Below are 18,024 nucleotides of genomic sequence, written 5' to 3' on the forward strand. Positions count from 1 at the left end.
GAGGTTGTATTGCCGTAATGCAGAGAAGATGGTAGACAAGTCTTGAGCGTGTTGGTGATGACTTGAGGATTTGACGACCATATCCTCAACGTAGACTTTGACACATTTGCCCATTAAGTGGCTGAATACCTTATCCATTAGTCGTTGATAAATTGCCCATGTGTTTTTTAAGCCGAATGACATAACTTTGTAAAAGTAGTTGGCGTCGTCTGTAATGAAGGCGATTTTGTTCATATCGGTTGTGGCCATGGGAATCTGGTTGTAACAAGAATATGCATCAAGGAAACTGAGGACTTTGTTACCGACGGCATCATCAACTAACCGGTCAATATTGGGTACAGGGTAGGCGTCCCTAGGACAAGCTTTATTGAGATCCGTGTAATCTACGCATATTTGCCACTTGCCGTTAGCTTTTTTGACCAGGACTAGGTTGGAGAGCCAGGTGGTGTAGTGGGCTTCTTCGATGAACCTTGCGTTGAGTAACTTGTCGGCTTCGATCTTGGCCGCTAGTCGACGTTCTTCACCAAGCTTCCGTTTCTTCTGCGAGACATATCTGGCATCTTTGTAAATGGAGAGTTTATGGGCTGCGACTTGAGGGTCAACGCCGGGTAAGTCAGCGGCGGAGTAGGCAAAGAGGTCAATGTTGTTGATGAGGGTAGGTGTAAGGATTTCGCATTGTTCGTGTTGTAAACCAGTGCCTAGTTTGATGATGCGTCCATTAAGGAGTTCTAGTGGTATAGTTTCATCGACTGACTCAAGGCGGGCATCCCGGCGTACTCTAGGGTCCAAATCGTCTCCAGATAAGGCTATGTCAGAGCCGGGTGGACGTTCAACATGGTTGGTTTGAAGGATGGGAAGTTATGGGCGTAGGCTGGCCATGTGGCATTCTCACGCGAGTTGTTGGTCGTCGTGGATGGTAAGAATGTCTCCGGATAGGGATAGAAATTTCATGGCCAAATGAGGTGCGGATATGACTGCTTCGAGAGTGTTAAGGGATGGTCGACCGAGAAGGACATTGTATGATGTAGGCGCGTCTATGACAAGGAAACGGATAGGGATTGTCTTGGTGTGAGCGCCATCGCAAAAGACAGTATGGAGGTCGATGTAGCCGTGGGTGGAGACCTTCTCCCTTGAGAAGCCATCTATGGGTTCATCGTATGGAACCATGGCAGTGGTGGGGAGCTGGAATTTCTGATATGTCGCCCAATAGAGGATGTCGACTAAACTGCCTTGGTCGATGAGGACTTTCTTGACAACATAATTTTCCAATTCAACCGTGATGACCATGGGGTCAACCTGCTGGTGATAAAGGCCATGGAAGTCATCGTTTCTGAAGGTTATGAGAGGCATGCGGTGTCTGTGGTGGGAATGGGTTATGTGGTTGATGGATTGGAGGTGGCAGAGATGTTTCTTTCTGGCTGATGAGGTGGATCCTCCACTGGTGAAGCCACCATAGATGGTGTTAATGGTGCCGCATAGTGGGGGGTTGGTCGGAGCAATATCAGTGCGAGCAAGCTGGGGGTCACGGCTGGTGGGTTGGCTAGGACGTTTGTCGTGGGGAGAATCGCGGGGAGGACGTCGGTGGTCGTATCGTGGAGGGTGATCGTCTCTACGGATGAAGCGGCGAAAATGGCTAGCACGAACCAATTCTTCAATCTTGTCTTGGAATGCTTTGCATTCTTCTGTGGTGTGGCCGTTGTTTTGGTGATAGCGACAATATTTAGTCATGTCTGTGTTAGGGGGAGTGGATGTCTTGCGTGGTGGTGGGATAAGGTCGGACTGTAGAGCTTCATCAAGGAGACGGGATCGAGGAACATTTAGGGGTGCGTATCTGGTGAAGCGAGGTTGTCGAGGTTCTCTAGGTCAAGGATAAGGTCGTGAAGGTTGTGCAGGAGGGGTTGCCACGGAGGGTGTATAGTCGTTGCAGAATTTTGTGTGGAGAGTTTACATCCCTTTCATGCGGATGTAGTCCGCGGCGCGGAGCTTCAATTCATGCATGGAGGCGATTGGGTGTAGGCAAACGTTGTTGGCGAAAGGGTCGGGTTTGAAAGTGAGTGCCATACACTAAAGAATCATTTCTTGGTTAAGGTGTGGTGTGCGGAGGGCAACCTTACTAAAGCGGTCGATGAAAGCTCGGAGCGTCTCATCTTGTTCTTCTCTAACGCAAAGAAGAGAGATGGTTGTAGTTTGATGTGGGCGGCTGCCGGCGAAGTGAGTAGTGAACATGTGGGAGAGGGTGTCAAAGTAATCGATGGAGTATGGTGGCAGGGTGGTAAACCATTCGAGGGCGGGGCCTTTGAAGGTGGTAGGGAAGGCCTTGTAGAAAACGACATCGTCAGAAGTGTAGAGGGCGACATGGGTGATATAGACTTTGAGGTGCTCGTCTGGATTGGTCTCGTCTGTATAACGGTCCCGTGTGAAAGGTTCCCCCAGGGAGAGGGGTGTTGGCGATGAAATCAGTAAAAGGGTGACGACATTTGGGTTGTGTGGATGGTAGTGGGTGAGGAGGGATGGGATGGTGGATGAGGGTGGGAAAGGTTGATGTAAAGTTGTGAGGTGGGATATGGGTGGTGGGGAAGGTGAGAGGGATGTTGTAAGGTGGGATGTGGGTGGCGACGAGGATAGGAGCCCCATTGTTTCCTGGGAGGGTGGGATGGAAGTGTGTATGATGGGTTGAGAGGATGGAAGTTTGTTGAGTGGTGGTAAAGGTGTGCGGGGTATGATTGAACTCGCTTTCTTCTTCAGAAGGCTGGAAAGCTAGGGACTTTACGGCATCAGATGTTTCCTTAGCCTTTTCCTTTTGAGTTGGATCGGCCTCGATCTTTCTCCTTAGACGTGAGTTTTCCTATCGCAGTGCCTCCATTTCATCAGCAGTACGCTTTTTCAAATCAGCTAGTTCTTGTTGCATTTTGGCTTGGCCGTCTAGGATAGCGACCAAGTCCGAAGTGGTAGTAATAGTGCTACAAGACCTGCTTTAGCTTGCTTGTTAACTCCTGCTCTGCTGCGGGTAGAAACCATCTTCGAGAGAATGCGAGTTGGTCCGTAAAGTATTACTTCATGCCCCACGGTGAGCGCCAATTTTTTCTGCGGAGAACAAATAAGAGATGTCAAACAAAAACGTTACCTTACCTCAATCCGCAATCTACTTAGTAGGCTTCCTTCTGGCTGACATATACTATCTGTTGGTATCTCGGTTTGGACCCGAGAGGGGTTACCTGCGGAGAAGACTCCGACGCTCAAGTGCAAAGAACTCTTAGAAAGTCAAATCTCGTTATTAAGGAATTAATGAATGCGTACCTTTAATTGTTGAGGTCCATGCATATTTATAGATTATTAATTATGTCTGGCCACGTCATGGGTTAGGCCCCTATTTGGGCCGTAGGTGGGCCTGGGCGCCTGGGCCTTAGCCCAGGCCCCTCAGTTCGATTATCGTGGGCCCTAGGGGTTTTGCTGGTGATGTTCTGAATTTGTCAAGTTCTCGCTTAATTTTCTTAAGTTAGCGGCTTAGGTCGGTTGCTCTTTAGCAGCTTAGGCCAGTTGCTCTTTAGCGGCTTAGGCCGATTACTCTTATTCGCTCAGCATATATATGGTGATTATTTGCGTCCTTGAAAGTTATGTAGAGGATTTTACGGCTATAGTCAGGATAAGTCGCCTGAATGTAGTACATAAACTAATTTACAAAATATAAATTTTATATTAACTATTTTATCTTATTTCTGAATATATTATTTTAATTTTAATTATTTATTGTATTGTAATATAAAATATAAAAGATTTATATATATAATTGATTTATATATATATATATATGTATATATATATATGTATATATATATATATATACATACATATATATATGTATGTATGTATATATATATGTATATATATATATATACATACATATATATATATATATATACATACATATATATATATATATATATATATATATATATATATATATATATATATATATATATACATATATATATATATATATATATATATATATATATATATATATATATATATACATATATATATATATATACATATATATATATATATATACATATATATATATGTATATACATATATATATATATATATACATATATATATATATATATATATATATATATATATATATATATATATATATTACTACAAAAATAATTATTTTTAGTGGGATTTATTTTTGACATTTTTGGGGGTTTTAACCCCATTAATGGTTTTACTAGGGGTTCCTCTTACTCTTGGAAGAGTCACCGTAGCTAAGAGATTACTAGGGTTTTTAGCAACTCTTGGTATTAGCACAACTTTTTAGAGGTTTACAAAACCCCTAGTAATGGTGGGGGTTACAAGACCCCCGGTAATGGCGGGGGTTTACAAAACCCTTGGTAATGGCGGGGGTTTGCAGAACCCCTGGTAATGGTGGAAGTTTACAAAACCCCTGGTAATGGTGGAGGTTTACAAAACCCCCGGTAATTGCAGGGGTTTAAAATCACAATGTTGCCTGCAATTTAGAACAACATGTTGCTTTCAATATCCTTATGTTTATTACGTATTTTTATAATAAACCTAATACATGTAGATAAAAAGTGAAGTCAAAAGTACCAAGTTTTTTAATGCTTGTTTCTAATTTAAAAATAGCATGTTAACAGAGACTAAGTGTAATTGTGTGATTCTTTTGAATAAAATAGTAAAGAGAAGACGCATAAGAAAAACTTGTTATTTTGAATCTAACAAAAGTAGTTTAAAGAATTAACAAGTTCATACATGAATTCTATAGATCAATTCCACAAGTCTAATAACCCAACTCCAAAACAAACCTCTTTGTAGTCCTAAATTTAGCTCTAGGAATCACACGCTTGAAGATAAAATAACTAAGTTACACCCCTTTAACAATCCAATCTTAGATGTCCCTACCAATATTACATTTAACAAACAATGCACTGCATGATCCAAATTTTAATTCTCTATCAATACTCTAATTACTCTTGGTGATTCTTCAGAGCAAATAAATTACTAAATTTGAACAAAAACAGAAAACAAACTCAGGAGGAGGGAGGGATAAATTCAACATCATCAAGGAGGTAAGGAATTCAACCTTTCATGTAAATCTTAATAATAATAACAATAGGTAACATGAAAACTATTTCCTTTTATGCTTTGATCAATGATAATTTACAACATGCTACATTTTATGATACAAAAGAATGAAGAAGATTCAACAAACCTCTGAATAACAAAACCTCTATCCTTCGGATAACAACCAATGAAATCCGGAAATAGATAGAAAAACTATAAAGTAGACTAAAGAATATGAAACTTGATGAAGGATTGACCCCAACCAAGGATGGAGGCACATGCTTAAGAAGACTAAGCATGTTTAGAAAGGAAGTTCACTAATTATTCATCCCTTTCAATTGTGTTTGTTATTTTGATTCCCAAAGTTGACTTTGTTGAATCAACTTTAGTTGACTTGTTGAACTTTGACTAGGTTTGACTTGTTGACTATAGTTGACTTGACTTAAGCCAACATGCTAATCTATGTTTATTTGTTTTGTAGGTTAACTAAGAGTAAGAAAGCAATGCTAGGTGGTGCATGGTGATTGGGGAGCATAAATGATGTGGAAGAGAGAGTAAAGCAAAGGCATAAAGCATAAAGTAAAAGGCATGAAGCAAGTGTACCTATGTACCTTTGGTCTCCTTTGTTTTTAGCACACTTTGGCCACTTTTTGGAGACATATGAGACACATTCTTTGTCTCCTTTTGTGCTAGAACGAAATTAGCCTTGCACACACCATAGTTAGGTCTTTTGTCTTTCATTTTTTGTAACCTTTTTTGATCTAATTTCTAGAAGCTAGGGTTAGGTTTTTGTAGAGACATCCTTAGGTATCTTTTATTTGCTTAGAGGACCCTAAACTCTTCTATATAAGGGGTGCTCCTAGACATGTAAAAGGGTTGAACATTTTGAAGTAAAAACACTCTTGTGTCTCAACCATTTGTGAGAGTTTTCTCCCTTGGGAGTGAATACTTTTAAGCCTTATCTTCCATAGCAAGTGGCGACAGACATCCACTCATCTTCAAGGTTGCCATGGCTTCTAGCCTAGCCTTGTAGTGGCGTGCTTCTCACATTTTTAACATTTTTTTCCTTTCCATTTTATGTTTTCTTCTTCCTTTAATTTTTCTTGGTTTTCTATGGTTTATGTGCTTTCCATTTCCTTTTTGTTTTGAATCAATCCATCATCTTCTTCTCTTGAGCTTTGTGAAAGGAACCTTCACATCTAGATAGCTTGCTATCTTAATGTCCAGTGGGGATTTCACTAGGCTTTCTTAATCATCTCACACCATATTCAATAATCTTAAAATGGAACAATATAATCCTTCATCATTTGGTATCTAGAGCCTAGGTTATCTTGAATACGGTGTTTTTCATGTGCTAACCTTGTCTTGTTGTAGCTATCTTGGTATGCCACTTCCATGACACACAAAAACAGTGCTGGCAGAAAACTTGACGATTTTAAAACATTAAACTACACCAGCTCAGCGGTCCAAAAATTATGTTTTTGGTGTCAAAAGAAATCTCTTTGAGTCTATTTTCCAAAAAAAAAAAGAACCAAAGCATTTGGAGTTCTATGGACAAAGTTATGATCAAATTAGTGAGCAAAGGTCAGATATGCCAAGAATACGTGAATCAACGTTTTCAGGTTTTGTTGTGGCAGTTTGGCTACGGTTTTTGCACCTCTTTAAGCTCCTAAATGTGGTTGGATAACATGTCTTTGGATGCTTAGTCTTTGAGCCTCAAATCCATGAGTTTAAATGCATGATAGCTACATGTTTGTGTCTTTGTGTATGTCATGTTGAGTCTTTAAATGTGTCTAACTTTTGCTTGAGTCATATGTCATATGTTAACTTGAAGTTTTCTTATTCTTGTTTTTCCAAGTATTTGAATCTTTCTTTCACTTTATGTCTTGCTTGACGTATGCTCCATGAAATTGATTTTGGCCTAAAACTTGAGGAACTAAGTGTCCAAGCCACCTAAAAATCTTTCTCACCATTTTATGAAACTAGTTGTGAAAGAAGAAAATTTTGCACCAATTTTTGCCTAAAAACCGAGAGCAACCTTACTCCTTGGTGAACTAAAAGTGTGTTTTTCACTAGGTGTTATGCTACTAGTTTTCATACTTGAGAATTGGGTGATATTGGCTAATTTGTTCCATACTTTAACTTGGTTATGATCTTTCTTAGTATATGCATGATTTAAGACTTGAAGATGCTTGTCAAGTAGTTTCCATAGAGTCTTTAAAATGTGCTTTTCTTGTTTGAGTCTTGTTAAAAGTTTTGTCTCAAACTTTTCTTCTTTAGAGTTTAGCTTTCCTTGTTTTTGTGTTTTTCTTGCTTGTCACTAGGTGTTCTTTGTTTTGTCTTACTAGTTTTCTTTTCTTGAAACTCTTGGGGGTGTTGTGGCCACTTGTCTTGCATTTGAAAGGTTTTGCACAAGTTTTTAAAAGTGTTTTCTTCAATCCTTTGGTGGATTTTAAGTGCTAGCCTTGCCTTGTTACTTTGGGAGTGTGATCTAAACACTTGGGTTGCATTTTGGGTTGGAATTAGTCTCATTTTTCATGTTGTCTAACCTCTAATTCATTTATTTTGTCTTGGCTTTGAGTGTTTTGTTGTAGGAATCATGGCAAGTTTATCAAATGCACCTACTCCAAACAAAAACAATACATTGATGAGATTGCTTCGGGATTTGGAGTTGTCTAGGAAGGAGTCCTTTGAACAATTGAGAAAAGAAAAGGAGTAAAGTGACTTAAGAATCCAAGAGCACATTCAAAGGCTTAAAGCTAAAGAGCAAGAAAGAGAGGCTAGGAAAAGAGGGCATTCTAGGCGCAACCCATCACAAAAGAAGCAAACTCCAAAGATTCCTAAGTTCAAAGGAGAAAATGACCCAAACATCTACATTGAGTGGGAACAAAAAGTGGACCAAATATTTAATATTCATTCAGTTAGTGATCAAGAGCAAGTAGATTTAGTAGTTTTAGAATTTGAGGATTATGCCATGACATGGTGGCATCAATTGTGTATGGAAAATATTAACCAAGAGCCACCCGCGGCCTCTTGGATGGACATCAAGACCTTGATGCGCGGTAGATTTGTTCCTTCCTACTATAGGAGGGATGCTCTTTTGAAGCTCCAAAGACTTCAAAAAGGGTCCATGTGTGTGAATGAATATTTTAAAATGATGGAGTCCATACTTCTCAAAGTAGGACTCCAATTTGAAAGTGAAGAGGAAAAGGTAGCTAGATTTGTGAGTGGGTTAAGGAGGGACATACAAGATTTAGTAGAGTTATATAAGTACTCTTCTCTTGACAAAGTTTTACATTTGGCCATTAAAGTTGAAACTCAATTGCAAAAGAAAAAAGAGGCCAAGAGGAATGGTTCATACAATGACTACTATTCTAGTACTTGGAAAGATAAAGAAAGAAAACATGATAAATTACCACTCAAGAGTTTCCAAGACCCACCTCCTAGGACTAATTCATCTAGGCCTTCTAATGAAACTCCTAATTCTTCTCAAGGTACAAGGACAAGTTCTATAAAATGTTTTAAGTGTTTGGGATATGGACACATAGCTTCAAATTGTCCTACCAAAAGAACCATCACCTTAAACCTTAAAAGAGAAGTAATGAGTGAACATTCTTCTCCCCCTTCCCCCAAAAGTACTTCTTCTCACACTTCCTCTTCAAGTGAAAGGATTAAACCCCTTGAAGGTGGATTGTTAATGATAAGGCACCAACTAATACAAGTTTCCAAGGAACTTGACCCTTCTCAAAGACAAAACATTTTTCATTCAAGGTGCAATATCAATGACAAACTATGTCCCCTCCTCATAGATAATGGAAGTTGTGTAAATGTGGCTAGCACAAGGGTTGTGGACAAGCTTGGCTTGAAAACTATCCCTCATGCCAAGCCCTATAAGCTATCATGGCTTAAGGAAGAAGACATTAAAGTAACTCAACAAGTCCTCATTAACTTTTCAATTGAAAATTTTAAAGATGAAGTGTTATGTGATGTTGTGCCTATGGAAGCAAATCATATTTTGCTAGGTAGGCCATGGCAATTTGATAGAAAAGTCTTTTATGATGGCCATACTAACACCTATGCTTTCTCCTTCCAAGGCAAGAAGTTCACACTCCTACCTCTCTCACCCAATCAAGCAAATAGGACCAAAATAAAGTGAAAGATAAGAGAAAAGATGAAAAAGAAAAAGAGCAAGTTACCTCCAAAGTGTTACTTTCCTCCAGAAAAAGATTTCCTACGCAAGATGGACATCACCATTCTTCCTTCTCTTCCAAGGCTCAAAAGGAAGACCCAATGCACAAGCATGAGACGAAGAATGGTCTAGAAAAGAGGGATGGCCTAACCAAAGCTAGGGGTAATACCCTTAGAAGGGATGGAACAAGAGCTCATAAAAGGGAGGTGCAAATCCTCCCCCAAATCAAGTCAAGCTCTATCTACAAAGGCATAAAGAATTTGTGGTCAAATTCTCTCCAAGGAGGGGAGGATGATGAAGGATTGCCCCAACCAAGGATGGAGGCACATGCTTAAGAAGACTAAGCATGTTTAGAAAGGAAGCTCACTAATCCTTCATCCCTTTCATTTGTGTTTGTTATTTTTGATTCCCAAAGTTGACTTTGTTGAATCAACTTTAGTTGACTTGTTGACCTTTGACTAGGTTTTACTTGTTAACTATAGTTGACTTGACTTAAGCCAACATACTAATCTATGTTTATTTGCTTTGTAGGTTAATTAAGAATAAGAAAGCAATGCTAGGTGGTGCATGGTGATTGGGGAGCATAAATGATGTGGAAGAGAGAGTAAAGCAAAGACATAAAGCATAAAGTAAAAGGCATGAAGCAAGTGTACCTGTGTACCTTTGGTCTCCTTTGTTTTTAGCACACTTTGGCCACTTTTTTGAGACATATGAGACACATTCTTTGTCTCCTTTTGTGCTAGAACGAAATTAGCCTTGCACACACCATAGTTAGGTCTTTTGTCTCTCATTTTTTGTAACCTTATTTGACCTAATTTCTAGAAGCTAGGGTTAGGTTTTTGTAGAGACATCCTTAGATATCTTTTATTTGCTTAGAGGCCCTAAACTCTTCTATATAAGGGGTGCTCCTAAACATGTAAAAGGATTGAACATTTTGAAGTAAAAACACTTGTGTCTCAACCATTTGTGAGAGTTTCCTCCCTTGGGAGTGAATACTTTTAAGCCTTATCTTGCATAGCAAGTGGCGACACATATCCACTCATCTTCAAGGTTGTCATGGCTTCTAGCCTAGCCTTGTAGTGGCGTGCTTCTCACATTTTTACCATTTCTTTCCTTTCCATTTTATGTTTTCTTCTTCCTTTAATTGTTCTTGGTTTTCTATGGTTTATGTGCTTTCCATTTCCTTTTTGTTTTGAATCAATCCATCATCTTCTTCTCTTGAGCTTTGTGAAAGGAACCTTCACATCTAGATAGCTTGCTATCTTAATGTCCAGTGGGGATTTCACTTAACTTTCTTAATCAACACACACCATATTCAATAATCTTAAAACAGAACAACATAATCCTTCATCAAAACTTTACAAAAAAGAAAAATACAGAAGATCACTTCTCTTATCTTGGTGGAATGTTTGAGATAGGAAGCATCTCTATTGCTGCACTTTCAACAAATCTCTCATACTCAATCTTCTCAGGTTCTCTACAAATCTGAATATCATTCGAAAAATAATATTCATAAACATATTTTACAACCAAATGTGGAAGCAATGCTGCTATTATGATCCCAAGCAACAATAACTAGAACAATCCAGTTCCTACAACATTAAAGAAAGCCCTGCATAGTCAAGGATATTCAAAGGTTAGTCTATGAATATGATGGAAATAATCCAAGCAAGTCTAGGTCCCACACTGAGTAAAAATAAAAGATGATTCATAAACTCATTGTCTTAATGTTCATTAAATGATTCATAATATTATTGCATCCAAATGAAATTAATTATCTTAATATTATTTTTTAGCTCCAAACAATATTTAAGAAAAACAACACTTTCACAACTAAAACAATCATTTTACACTATATTATATCAATATAATAATATGAATATGTAATTGATGAATTATGGAAGAGTGTTACAAGTTGGGACTAGCAAAGTCTATTGGCATTTGCAATTATGGTACCAAAAAACTCACCAAAATCTTGGAAATAGCCATAATTTATCCTGTAGTGAATCAGGTAGCATAATGTGATTACAGTAAGATGGTTTTGGATAGATTTTGGTTAATTGGCATTTTTGAAAAAAAAAATAATTCACAATATTTCTACAAACCTTGTCCTTATGCTAAATGAATATATGCATTATGGAAAGCAAAGAAAGAATATCCCCATAAATATATCTTATAAATCAACAGACTTTATTTAATATATAATTCATGATAATCATGATATAAGAGTAACTTTTAAATCCCCATAAAATAACTCATGATAAACTTAGAGTAACTTTTAAGAACTATTCTAGATTTGCTGCTATAAGAACTACAAAGCAAGATAATCATCAAATTTCAAGCAAGACCAAATATCAATTATGGAGGTCTGAAAATGATAATTTAAAAAGAGGACAGAAAGTAAGACCTACATAGGTGGTGCCCAGCTCTGCTTGTTTGTTTCAGTGTCGAGAGCAGCTTCTCTGTTAGCTGGCCTTAGACATTTGGTTGAGCTAGTAACCCATTCACCATAGTACTTGTTCCTCCTTGATCAATTGATTGAGAGATACTTGGTACATCACATATGTTCGATAGTTTATATCACATACATTATTTGAAAACAAAATCATATATTTGCATATATACCAACAAGAAGAAAAAATCAGTGTGATTTATCCCTTCATTCTAAAAACAATTATACCTTGAGCATTTTGAAGCAATTGAGTGACAACTTCTTCAAGAGGAATGAGTCTCCAAATTGTAGGATGGTCCAAGTGATAACCCATTTGAGCAAATTTATGAGCAGCTCCATTCCCTTCCCTGTATATGTGACTCACCAAGCACTTGTTAAAGTCTGGTAGCATACATTTTATATCACTGATATGCCTTTCTACCTCCATGCATCTAACTTTTCTCCCTTTCTCTATTATCTCAAGCAATGTTTTCGCATGTAACATCCCTAAGGAATATTACTGATATAAAATAAATAAAATTCGAATTTCATTAAAGTCCACATTGATTATGAATTATTTCCCAAAAACACGGGAAAAATTAAAACTTTAACAATTAAAATTAGTAAATCCAAGAATCCATGATTCATAAAAACTAGAATAAAAGTCAACGGCTCCAGCCGGATTTACATAATATTCTCAAAAACAAAACAGTAAAAGTATACATATGTATCTACAAAATTATCCCAGGATAACCCCCGCTCCATGTCTACGCATCTCCTGGCCCACCTGTCACATCATCTGCTCCCGAATAACAAGTTATTCGATCATCGCCACACACACACAGATAGGGTGAGCTATGCACAATAAAACATAACAGATATATATGAAGTAAATATGCTTCCCCACCCAAAACAATATAATTAAATCCTCATACTTTTCAAACCACCCAACCATGACCTCATAGTCCTTCATGAGTCATATGCATGAACTAGGTCTTGGGACTTCCCTGTGCTCCCACGAAACTAACTCTTTCGTGGTCCAACCCTATGAGCCTATCCCGCTCATAGTCCTGCCCTACAGACTCCTCGCCTGTAGTATAAACATCCAAGTCTCACACTTGGACCCTGGCACGCACGCAATCACCATACTATGGACTCCTCGCCCAATAGTAGCCGACGGGAACATCACAGTTTCTTGCCCATTGTGCGCCCGACACATGCAATCACCATACTAAGGACTCCTCGCCCAATAGTAGCCGACGGGAACTCAACCAGTTCCATGCCCATCATGTGTCCAACCACCGAGCACATCCCAGACCCCTAATGGACTTAGTCCTTCAAGCCCACACACCACAACACATGCATATACAATCTAACCATGGTATAACAACCAAACACACTTCACAAGCACATAGAAACATAGTAAATCATATAAACTCGCTTAAGCCAGGGACCTCTCGCCCAAGCCAAGCCCACATCCTCGCTTAAGCTAACTCACCTCGCTTGAGCGAGCTTTAAACAACAACAACATCAAGTTATCTCGCTTAGGCGAGATCATCTCTCGCCCAAAAACACATTTCAAACTCGCCCGGGCTGAAACACACGCAAAACTCCAAAACATGACCAAGACATCTCGCTTAGGCAAGGCCATCTCACCTGAGCGAGACCCTAGGTCGCTCAAAACACACAAGACTCTCGCTTGGACGAGAAATCACGCTCAACATGCGCAACTCCTTCACTATCTCGCTCAGGCGAACCTCACTCGCTTGAGCGAGAGTTGGTGTCGCTCAAAAGCCATCCTCTTCGCCTGAGCGAGAAGCTCGTGAGGCAACAGGATATGAGTCTCTACTAATCTCGCCTAGGCGAGCCTGGCTCGCCTGAGCGAGAATTGCAAACTCCTACTCTGATCACGCACGCAATAACAGCAACCAACATCAAATTCACGATTCACTTCGTACCAAGGCAACTCATACAAGTTGCAACAAACATACAATATAATTAGAATGCAATACCATCCCCCAACCCTCACATTTTCACAAGGCAGCGTACCTAATGCAACATCCATCATACACATAAATTTAGGTAAAACACCAATATAACCATACCCAAATACCAACCCCAAATCCCTCTCATGGGGAACCCAAAATTTGATAGCCAAACATACCAATAGGACAGTATCTCAACATACAATGTGACCAAAAGTATAAAAATTACAGTTCAGCTCCCCTAACCTGAAATTGGTGCTCAAAATTGATAAGACAACACCTTGATTTCCAACCTCCCTCTTGCTTCAGCCCTTGCACGCCCTTCCATCAACCTAAAATTTTGCTTTTATAGGTGACTTTGAGACTGGTGTTAAAAATAAAACGAGTTTTGGCTTTAGTGCGGGCTTAATGGCTATTCAAGTCCCTAAGTGAGTGATTCTTCAGCACCTACTAGTTACCCTTCTGCTAGGTTTTCTTTACCCCTTCACATCCATGCCACAACTAATAATTAGCAAAAATAAAGCTTATGCTTTACCCACCAAGGTTTGAACCCATGACCTTCCACTCATAAGGCCAAAGCACAACCACTATGCCAAACCACCTTTGGTGATCTACCCACTCAGCATAAGTTTACATTTCAAATTACACACTCTTACATATTATTAAAATAAAGCATAAACAACAACACATAATTGGCATACATAGGACTCGAACCCAAGTCCTCACACATAATCAGAGTACTCTCAACCACGTGAGCTAGCACTTTTCCACATCACATTAAACAACAATAAATGCCATACTGATATGTCTTTCTACCTCCATGCATCTAACTTTTCTCCCTTTCTCTATTATCTCAAGCAATGCTTTCGCATCTCCTTCAAGCCAAATATCATTCCAACCATTTTCACGAGCTAGTTCAAGGCCTCTTCTAAGTGAAGTGAGTTCAGCAATGGTGTTGTTGGCTTGTCCTCTCACATTGAAGATTAATAATAAAACATCCTCTCACATTCACAAACTAAGAAAACAAATATAAGCACATATTCATGATCAGTAACCGAAAAAATAAATCTAGGAGCATGAATTCTGTTAAAATATGTTATAATAGAATAATATTAATATTCAAAATAAATATTCTGCTATTATAATTATTTCACATTAGAATTTATAATACATACTCCGATATTAAATATATGTATTTGAAAAACAATAACAAATTTGACTATGTTTTACATAAATTTTATGATAAAAAATGCTAAACTAACAGTTGTTGAAATAAAAAACTATCATCTCAATTAAATATGTTTTTATTTGAAACTAGACGTTTGACAATATTTAAATATCTTGTGCAAAGATATAAAAGTTAAAACTAATGGTCCAAAAGTTGAAACACATCATGTCTTTGCAATTAAAACACAAAAGTTGTTCAAGTAAAAATAAATACAATATAGTCATATAGGATTAGGCTTGTGAAAACGGTCATCTCTCTTTCCTGTTATCACACTAGATGCAAGTGCAGCCATGAGTAGAATAGAACTCTGAACTGTGATGCAGTGCAATTTATCCACTCTGGCTGCCCTTTTCAATTTAAAAAATCACTGCTAAAGCAAGGCGTGATGGGCCTTGGAGGAGTGACAAGGTGCCGCAACTACACTTAAGACCTCGTAGAACCTATGCAAGAATCGTGTTATTCTACTCCAAGTTGCAATAGTTGCTATTCATGTCTGATTTATAGTGCGATCTAAGCACCAGAACAATTTGCTCCTCAAATTGTATTGTTGGAACAGTATTGAATTGGACATGGTATCTTTTATCATAGATATATATAACATTGCTATATATATATATATATATATCAAGTTAGAGAATGAAAAACATTATAGGCTTCGAATGAACTCTATTACCATGAACTCCCTTCAACTACAACGAGACTCTAATGGAAGTGATAAGCTTTCTAACAAAACCATTGTCATTCCCAACAAACTCACGACAATAGCTGATAGCTTCAGAGGAGAACATTCATGGTACAATTGCAAAATACCATTTTTTTTTATGGATTAGACAGATAAAAATTCTGCAGTAACATGTTTTGAGTGAACCCTTTATGTGCTAGTTTTCTTTTTGTTTCTTTTTTTGAGTTGGTTTTGTGCAGGTTCATTGCTCCTCAAATCCCAACAGACTTTTCAATTCAACTACATGAAACCACTTATAATGTTCACAAGGTATAAATGCTTTCGCATATTTAAAGCCCTGTGAGTGCAGAAAATTATTTACTTCTTCTTAATTGGTTTAGTAACATGTTTCCAAATAGATTAATCAGCTGTGTATATAGAGCTCATGAAATATGATAATTTTAGTTAAAAACTTTACAAAATGGTTGAAAAAATTTAACAAGTCAATTCGGTATCTATTTGATCAATTTTGAATATTTTTTAACAACTTTAATTATAGTAGCATAAAAGTTACATATTCCTTTTCTTTGTGAGTGCACGGTTCTATCTATCTTTTTTTGGATAGGGTAAAAAAAGTTCCTCCAGATAGCAGAAAAACAAGATAATAGAGACGAATTAACAATCCTGAAAACAGAACAACACAAAACACGGGGAAGCAATAGTGTATTTGATTTGGGTTTTTTACAGACAGATAAGTATAAATTGTTATCAAATATAACCTTTCCCTACCATTTTTCTCCAAAGATTCACCCACGAAATTCCACTTACTTGACTTGAAAATCTCACTTACTATTTTCTCTGATTCTTCCTTCACTAATTTCTCCTGTAAAGAAGTGCAATGTCGTCTCATTTCAACAATAATTGAGTTTAGTTCATCTTCCTTTATTTTGAGTAACAACTCTGCAATTAAATGAATCTAATTGCATTAGTCTAGGAACTTGATAATGATTTTTCAAACAAGGAAAGGAGAAACAATCTCAACCTATCTCCATGCATTTCTGCAGGGCTAATTCCAATGAATTGTTAATATGAAATGAACATATAAAACCTTCATATGTATCACTATATCTAATATCTATATCTATAAGATAAATAGAAAAATAGAAGAGAGTGAAGACATCAAACCTTTCCATGGTCAGAGAGTTTTAGCGTGGAACCCAAAATGAAGCCTATAATTCTAATTTTTGTAGGCTGATCAAACCTGAAAAGACATGTTTAAAAACAATGTGGAATAAAGGATCTCAAAAATGAGTACAAATGAACATTTTTCCAAAGAACATTATTCACAAAAGTAAAAATTGAAACTACAAACAAGCAAAATCAAAAAGTTTAAGATAGAAAAAGTTACAAGATGACTCCCAAAAATTTGCATCAAAATGACAATAAGTATCAGAACCAAGCAAAACTAAATATTGGATAAACCTATTATATCCCCCTCCTTCTCAACAAAACAAAACAATTGCTTAAACTCCCAACAAAGATAAGCCATGAAATCTGAAACATTAAACAGATTGTAAACAAGAACAAACAAGGCCAATCATTTTCATATAGGAGCAGATGCAATACAAGAGATGACTTTGACACATGAAAAAGAGCTAAAAGAAATACTCTGTTGAAAATTCCAAAGAACCTAGAAGAAGGAGGAAAATGAAGTAATCAATAAAAAAACCAGTTTATGTAATTTATCACAAAGTAATCGATAGGAAAACATCAGTCAAATTCAGCGTCTAGAACGTACATACGTTTGCATCACTGCGATCATTGTCTTAGGGTTCTTCGTCTCCAAACAACCACTTTTGCCTCTTGATTGTGGTGCAACCTCATCATCTTCATGGATTCAGGTGCAGTCACTACTGGATTTAGATCCATCCAACCTGACATAGCTCGCGGTGCTCATTGTTTATCAAAGGAACATGTAGCGAAAAATTGGAGTGAAAAGTTCAACGGGACACAATTTTCATTTCGAAAATGGTTAAGGTATAGAAATTAAGGGTTTGAAGGATAACATAGATTAAGTACTTGATAAAAGTTATAAAATAATTTCTGACGGTTAACCAAAATTAAAAAAGTTTAAACAATTCAAACGGTTTTATTTAATTGCTACAAAATAACTGCTACTAAAAAAATAGTTTTTTTATAATGTATTAGGGTACAACAAAGAGAAAGAAAGAGAGGAGGAAAGGTAACGTGCACAGGTCAAGTAATTAAAAATTACGAAAAAAGAGAAAAAAAAAATAAAGAGACATTCCTTTGGGTTTCTTGGAAAAACCTCAGGTAGTTACTGGAGCTTTTAAAACCTCCACAATGTGTATATTTTATTGGAGGTTATGATAACCCCAAATAATAAACCTCAACTAAAATGTTATATTTTTTTAGGGT

At 37.4% G+C, this 18,024-nt stretch overlaps 1 long non-coding RNA gene across 3 annotated transcripts; it reads right to left on the reverse strand.

The window, feature by feature from the left end:
- Positions 1-10,432: 10,432 nt before the first annotated feature.
- On the reverse strand, positions 10,433-17,786 carry LOC146888685 (uncharacterized). Of its 3 annotated transcripts, none has more exons than XR_014983937.1 (5): positions 17,388-17,786; positions 16,771-16,846; positions 11,961-16,545; positions 11,692-11,805; positions 10,433-10,892 (listed from the first exon to the last, which is right to left on the reverse strand). It is a non-coding gene; the product is annotated as an uncharacterized LOC146888685 (long non-coding RNA). The 3 variants fall into 3 exon arrangements; XR_014983936.1 differs by having other exon boundaries at positions 10,434-10,892; positions 11,692-11,828; XR_014983935.1 differs by having other exon boundaries at positions 11,692-16,545.
- Between the last annotated feature and the right edge of the window lie 238 nt (positions 17,787-18,024).

The sequence above is a fragment of the Vigna unguiculata genome, chromosome 1 (genome assembly GCF_037176805.1).
Source record: "Vigna unguiculata cultivar grain cowpea cultivar isolate G323 ecotype 2 chromosome 1, ASM3717680v1, whole genome shotgun sequence".
Taxonomy (NCBI): Eukaryota; Viridiplantae; Streptophyta; class Magnoliopsida; order Fabales; family Fabaceae; genus Vigna; species Vigna unguiculata.